General features: G+C 33.5%; 1 non-coding gene across 1 annotated transcript; it reads left to right on the top strand.

Annotated features, from left to right (window-relative positions):
* The first annotated feature begins 636 nt into the window (after positions 1–636).
* LOC149539988 (signal recognition particle RNA) lies at positions 637–952 on the top strand. Its single transcript, XR_016356632.1, has one exon.
* The last annotated feature ends 6,914 nt before the right edge of the window (positions 953–7,866 follow it).

Here is a 7,866-nt window from a genome sequence, read left to right as displayed (position 1 = left end):
ATGGTTTAACCGTTTCTACCTTTGGTTGGAACTTATCCTCAATAGTGGCTTATGCATTAATGATCCTCTCATTTCCATCTTTGCCAAATAGTTTCTATCTGCTTCCATGCAGAAAAATTTGTATCGATCTGTTCTGCTCTGTTCACTTAAAGTAGTCGGACTTAAAAGAAATAAAGACTGAATAGAGTATGCTGAAAAGACTTTGTGACGATTGCATTTGTTTTAGATGTATGATTAATTTATAAGTAGTTGTGTGCAGATATCCAGAGGATGTGGAAAGGTGTGATAGAAGGTGGATTGTTTTACGATTTAAGGGAATACTGCAGGTGATATTATGTCAACGAATTCTATTGAGCCACCATCATCTAATTTCAAGAAGGTTACAATTGATGGAGATTTGTGGGGTTGTGTTAAGCTAGATCTCCCCGCATAAATCTGGTAACGCAAGAGCAGACCAGATTATGTTACATGTTTCATGTGAATTTTGAAATGAGAAGCGAAGTTGTTTGGAAATGAAAACAACGTTGTTAATTTGAACGAGCAGTGGCAAAGCCTTTAGCATACACATTCATCCCATACACGGGAAGAAAGAAATAAAATACCTTTTTAAATACAGAGAGTTTGACGGTGTGATTTTTCGAGCTTGGTAACGTGGGCTTGTGACCTGAGTGGAGATGCATAAGGTGGAGGAACAAGAGAGTTAAATAGCTGGCGAGGAGGGAAGATGCATGGAATATAATGTGGCCCACCCTGCTCCAAGTAGAGAGTTGTTGTGGGGCCATCCTTCGAAGGAAGGATGCCATGTCTCACAGCCTAAGACGGAGGGGAAAACGTGAGGCTGGTTTCATAGAGCAACAAACACGTCCCGCTCCCTACAGTGGAAGGATTACAGACCGCTTGTCCCTCTACCCACTGATGCTCCCAGCCTCCTCATCCTCAGACCTCCACCTTTTGCTTGCCACTAATCTCTATTTTCTATTTCGTGGGGACTATTTTCCCTATAAGATAGAAATTACAAATGTCACAAATTTTTTGATTTCCTCAATGAAGAAATATTTACAAGATATAGACTCCTTAAGGAAACAGTCACTTACCAATGAGAACATTTGACTTCTACACTCGTGACAAATTTAGTCAATGAGTATAATATGAGGTGTATAAAGTCTCCACCTTACCACCTACATGTTAATGACCAAGAAGGAATAAACATAGGAAAATATAGTCTCTTCTAACTAAGGCAATTACAATCCAAAAATGATATAGGGCTAACAGGTCTTAGTAATTCACTAGGGCATATAAAACAACATGAAATACAACAATTTGTTTTACATCACCTAAACTAGTGTATTGTAAAAAAACAATTATGGCAATTGAACTTGAACTCAAGACAATCATAACATTTCTCATCTAAGATATTGGTCTAACCATACCATGGAAGGAAATGATCTTACAACTCAATGCTTTGGATAAATTTAGGAAATTTTCACTACACAAAATATAAATAATTCAAAGTTAGAGAAAATAATCGCACAACAAATATATAAAAGACAAGAAGTTCTTTCTGGGTGAATGGGCTCTTCGATTTGACTCTAGTTATCAAAACACTCTAAGAAAGTTCTAAATATGCTAGTTAGGTTCATATAAAATCAACAAGGTTTGTGATAATGGACTTTTTAAACTCACAACCATTGATCATATGAGATACAAGTTTCTTGTTAATGGGCACCATTTGACATTGCATCACAAACCTAAAATGAAGGTGGAGTTTCTGCAACAATTTGGAGAATACAAGTCAGTCATGACTTTTATACTTGAAGAAATTGAACCTGTTATGCTATCTTCTTCCACATAATCAACCCTTCTTCAATTACTCATAATAGTTTATTTTTCCTTTAGTAGATATACTTTTCTTTGTAATATAGCACTCCTAACCTTTCATGTTATCTGATCAACATCACCTTTTTAAGTCACTTATAGCTACTGCATGAAGGGTTTGGTAGTTAAATTCATAATTTTGAGGGTGATAAGGATGTATATTAATTCAATACTAGGGATAGGACATAAAATGTATTAATTTCACTTCAGTTCAATTTATTTGTATTACCACACAAACTTTTTCTATGTTGCATTATGAAAAATAGTGGGACCTATTGTCTACTTTGAGTTAGGAGGGGGGGAGTCAATGTGTTATGCTTAGTCATGCCTAGTTATTTATGGGCGTGACATCAATTTTTAAAATGGGTTATTATTATTTGAAATTGTTGCATCTCTCATTTATCAAGGTATGTGGCGATGTGACATTTTAATTACAAAAAAAATTCTAAAAGTACTTATGTCTCATCACCTCCTCATAAATCATTCCTATGCTAAATTTATAAAGAAAGGCAATTGTAGAGTAAAAATAGAAACTAAGGCTTAATAGATATACATTGATTGAGTAAGAGATTGCCAAAATTTCAGCCAATATTGTATCAATTTGGAGCTAAGTTTTAGAACCCTGTAGCTGGGTATATGAATTTTTATAAGGGTTTTCATAAATATTGGATTCTGATAAGCAATTTCCTCCATTTTTCATCATAGATGGAGCTCCAATTTGCCATGAGATGACTATGCTTAATGTACTCTTACAAGATCAAAGGTATTGGTAGATGTTTGAGGATTGTGGTTGGTAAATTATTTATTGAAGCTTAGTAACTATGATGACAAGATTTCCATAACATTTCTAAGGTCTCTTAAAAATGATGTTGCAAATGTAAAGGATTTGAAAGTGGATCTTTTAGAGACAATTGTGGCAGAGGTAACTAGGTTACCTATTGAAGGAGATATGTATCCTGACACCATATATGCCATACTAGATGGAACTTAGTTTACCCTACACCTAGAACCTCTTTTTGTAGTAGACATGAAATAGGGTATGAAGAGAATAACATTGCTGAAGGATTATATTTAGATAAAAATATTTGAGATTAAATATCTCACATGCAAAAGGCGACAATCTTATTTACACTTTGTTCACTTCAAGATGTTGAGCCACATTCAACATAATAATATGCCAATAAATGTCCCAAATGTGTTATACAACCTTCTCCTCCACATTTCAACAAAAGTGCAAAAATATATGCCAAATTCTATTTCACACCACTTTTTAATTAAGCTTATTGTAGAGAGGAGATTAAAGGAGGTTTTGATGCAGAACACAATGATTCACATATTTTTCTTATGCATTAAGGACTGGATCTTCAACTTGACTATGAGATACAACTTCTAACATCAAAGATATCCCCTTAATCCACTAAATTGATTCATTACCTTCTTGGAGCAACACTAAATCCCTTTAATTAATCACCGAATCCCCACACCCACTCAATGGTTCTATCAAGAACTATTAATGGTTAGAATATAAAGATACCCTCTGACCACCATGCTCAACATACTAGATTTTAACAAACTCTAACTATACTTAAAGTGTTGATCACATGCAACTCCCTGATTGCATCATTCTTTGATGACAACTTTGATCATTTATACTCTTGTTCTACTTTGGACTCCACAACTCTTGATAGCTCTAGAACTTCCGCATACATATTCTTTCATTCCTAACATTCTACTCTTATAATTTTCCAACACAAACTAATTAGATCTTAACCATGCTTTAACTACACTTTGTAGACTGTGTTGTGACCATTTTGCAAGAGGATATGAAGGTACCTTGACAAATAGTGTAACTTAGGATCTTTGCATACTCCAAGATCCTTCTCACATACTCCTCTCTATCTTCAACTCTCACACACTATCTAACCTCTCTATATGTACAAAGTCCTTCCAATACTTAAACTCTATCTTTGTCAACTCCTAAACATACTCACATACCACTCAGTGGCCCAACCCACATATAAAACTCTTAAATAGTGATAGATTTTAATACATATTTTCCCCCATCATCCTACCCATTTTTGGGTTCATTTCCATGTAAAACAATACAAAACTACATGTTATACAATCATTCTTTATCCTAACTAACGGTTTGTGATAGTTACAATCAAACATGATACAATCATTGTTTACCCTAACTAAGGGTTTGTGATAGTTACAATTAAAATATAATATCTCTAAAAATACCCAAAATTCCACAACAACCAACATATTGTTAAGTCAATTCCCTAACATGCCTTGTAAATGGATCTTTGAAATTGTAACTTCTACCTTGTAAAAAATTGTTTCCTATGGTACCAAATAACTATCGAAGCATAAAATATATAGGAAACTTTGATACTTTTATTTCAATTAGAACACATTAAACAAACTCTAGTGCTCATCTACGACTTTCTCCATCATCTATAGACTTATATCAACCTATGAATTGACAAATAACCTTTAAACTAATGGTAACTTCCCTTGAACTGACATAACCACTATTTACATCACTATTTCACAAGGTTGCATTTTGGTAGAGAAATAGAAAAAATATGTCAACTTACAAGTTGCTCGGGCATCCTTTACTCTAATGTTTCCCTTTTACATTTTAATGGTCATTCCAAGACCTTCCAAGCCTAATTCATCACTAAAATCCAATAACCCTTACATGTAGCCCTTATAACAATTTTGATTACATCAATTTAAAAATACTCCAAATTAGCCCCAAATGACTAGATATGAAATGGACTTATATGCCCTATTTGACCATTACCCTTGATGAATCCCCTTATGAATCATATTTATCCCATAGTTTTTTTATTAGCCCCCAGGTCCTCTTGCATTAGGTTTCCACAATAACATGGGTTGAGATTGTAGCAATAAAAATATTTGAGCTAGATGATGTACGACCTAAAGTGACTAGACTGCATCATAGGGTTAGTATCCTAGAAGGGACGATAAAAATTAGAGAGGATACTTCACTCCCTCAAGCCTAATCCAAGGTGAACCTTTAGAAGATATTATTACATCCAAATAAACATTAGAGCTTCAAGCATCCAAAACATCATATGAGAATATTAAAAGTGTTCTCCAAAAACCTTATGAATAAGTGACACCCAAATTTTTGTAAGGACACAATCAAGTAGTAGAAATGAAAAGGGTAAGGGTAAGCCAATGTAGCTAGATCAACAAGCTATGAAGGTTACCCCTTCTCCTAGGAAGAGGAAGGTTGTTCCAAAAGACTTCCTTGTGACCACATCCTCTACCAAAACCCCTTCAAATAAAGATAACAAAAAAAGTACCCATAGGGCCACAAATGAGGCTCCTACTAGAAGAAGTCATCTATTAAAAATAAAACCCTTAAAGACAAATCTTGTATAGGAAACTACTTCTATTGTGGTACAATGCTCTAAATTCATTAACATGGAGGAGGGGTTGAAAGTACATAGGGAGGATAAATTACATGTTTAGTAGGGGGAAGATATTCTAATGGAATATAGTGCCCTAGGAGAGGGTACTCTTCTTAAGGATGAAGATGTTCCTTTGCAGCAAGATATTTTAGAGAATGTTTTCACAAGATGTTCGAAAAGGTGAGAATGTTCCCATGGAACATAAAAACATTATACAAGAAGAATTTTTTGTTATTGAAGAAACACATAATTAGACTTAGAATTTGGATGGCCTTGATTAGTTGGTGACTATTACACAATAATTGATAGAAGATAACACATAAAGAAAAATTATAGTGTGGACATGGGGATAATTGTATAAACCACAATTTATTTATCCCTCTATAGAAGATCAAGGACTAGACACCACACCTAACCTATCCACCATATTTAATGTAGGAATAAGCCTGCATAAAGAATGTTAATTCAGTGATCTCTATAGGAATTAGAGAGAGAACAATTGTAGAGAATTATGGATAACCAATAAATTGAGATATAACAAAAGGATGAGGAGATTCATATGCTTAAAGATAAATAACTTAGATTACAACATTAGTCCCTTAGATAATGAAGTGAAGATCACCAACGAGGGTGTATACCTTTTATCTCAAAGAGCGGTATTATAATTAAAATTTGATGAGGATGCTCGAAATGATGAATCCCTCAATGGCTACAAATCAATAATTTTATGACATTTTCATTAACTCTCCTAATATATATATATATATATATATATATATATATATATCAAACAAATTTTTTTTTCCACATGACACAAAATGGAATCCATTTTCTCATAAAGGGGATATCTGGTTAAGAGATTTTATGTCTTGGATCCAAAATGAAACCAACAGAGAACTCTAGGCTAGACCATACAAGCAAAAAGAGGTAGATGTGCCACTATTTATCATAGTCGAGAGTAAGGATTCTCATATAACCTATTATGATCGGACACAATTGTTCACAGATAATAAACACATGAAAATGATGCATGGATTTAGAGAATAAGTTACTAGCTCTAACTTGAAGTCAACTTGTGAATTAAAATAATGGTTGCAATAAAGGACTTAGGGCAAAAAATATAGGTACTTGGTATGATCATTATTGAGTATTTATGAAAGAAAGAAATAAGGTTGTCAGAAGAAAATTATATTCTCAAAGTTTTTTGAGAGTTTGGCATGGAAGATGACAAAGTGGTAAATACTTTATTAGCTGATCATTTTTGTTTAACTTGAACCATGTGACTCAAGACACAAGATGAACAAGAAAAAACAAAGAGAATTATACACTCTTTAGTTTTGGGCAACCTTATGTATATTATGGTCAATACTCTTTCAAACATTTCCCACACAGTGGGAGTAGTAAGTAGATTTACAAGTGACATGGGTAAACCACATTTGAGTGCAGTTAAATGGATTTTGATGTATCTCAAAGGAGCTTCTAATTTTGTGTAGTATTTTGGTGGAAAGGATGCATAAAATGTTTTACTAATTCTAATATGGATGAAAACTTAGACAATAGAGAATATACTACTGGTTATGCATTTACTTTGGTGAGAGCAACAATTAGTTGGGCCTTAAGGTTGTAATAGGAAAGGTCTCTTTCTTAAATAAAACCTGAAAAATGTTTCTCTTTCTGATTTGGTGATTTAGATTTTCCTCAATGTGTGTCATGGTTCCACTTTATTTTGTGATAATAATAGTACTATTCACTTCGAAAAAGAATGCTTCCTTTCATAATCATACTAAACATATTGAAGTATTTTTCCATTTCAATTAAAACATTCTTGAGGAATCGAGTTATCTTCAAGTTAGTAATCTACACCCCAAAGATCACCTAGCTTGGTGTTAAAACTACATTTATTCATGGTGACTTAAATATTGAGGTTTGCATGATATAGCCCAAGGGTTTTTTCCAAACATGGATAAGAGCATTTCTATTGTAGATTAAAGAGAATCTTATATGTGCTCAAACAAGACCCAAGGTCATGATACCTCAAGTTTTAAATATTTATGATTGAGAATCATTTTTTTTGTTGTGAATTTGATCCATGTGTGTACTAAAAAAGGTTCAAAAATGGTACATTTTTCCTTCTCTTACTTTATGTTGATGATGTATGCTAGTTACCAGCTCTAACATGAAGTCGATTTGTGAATTAAAATAATGGTTAACACAATGACTTACAATGAAGGAATTAGGGGCATCAAGTGAGGTACTTTGTATGACCATTATTGGGGATAGATGAAAAAAAAAATAAGGTCATCACAAGAACATTACATTCTCAAAGTTTTGGAGAGTTTTGGAATGGAAAATGCCAAAGTGGTAATACTCTATTAGCTAATCATTTTCATTTTACTTGAACCATGTGACCAAAGACACAAGATGAACAAGAAAAAATGAAGGGCATTATATACTCTTCATTTATAGGAAGCCTTATGTATGTTATGTTCAGTTCACTTTCGAACAATGCCCATGTAATGGGAGTAGTCAGCAGATTTAAGAG

The sequence above is a fragment of the Cupressus sempervirens genome, chromosome 9 (genome assembly GCF_028749045.1).
Source record: "Cupressus sempervirens isolate cs-2001-9-10 chromosome 9, ASM2874904v1, whole genome shotgun sequence".
NCBI lineage: Eukaryota > Viridiplantae > Streptophyta > Pinopsida > Cupressales > Cupressaceae > Cupressus > Cupressus sempervirens.
Note: the sequence above shows the minus strand (reverse complement) of the source record. Positions and strands in the feature narration are given on the sequence as shown.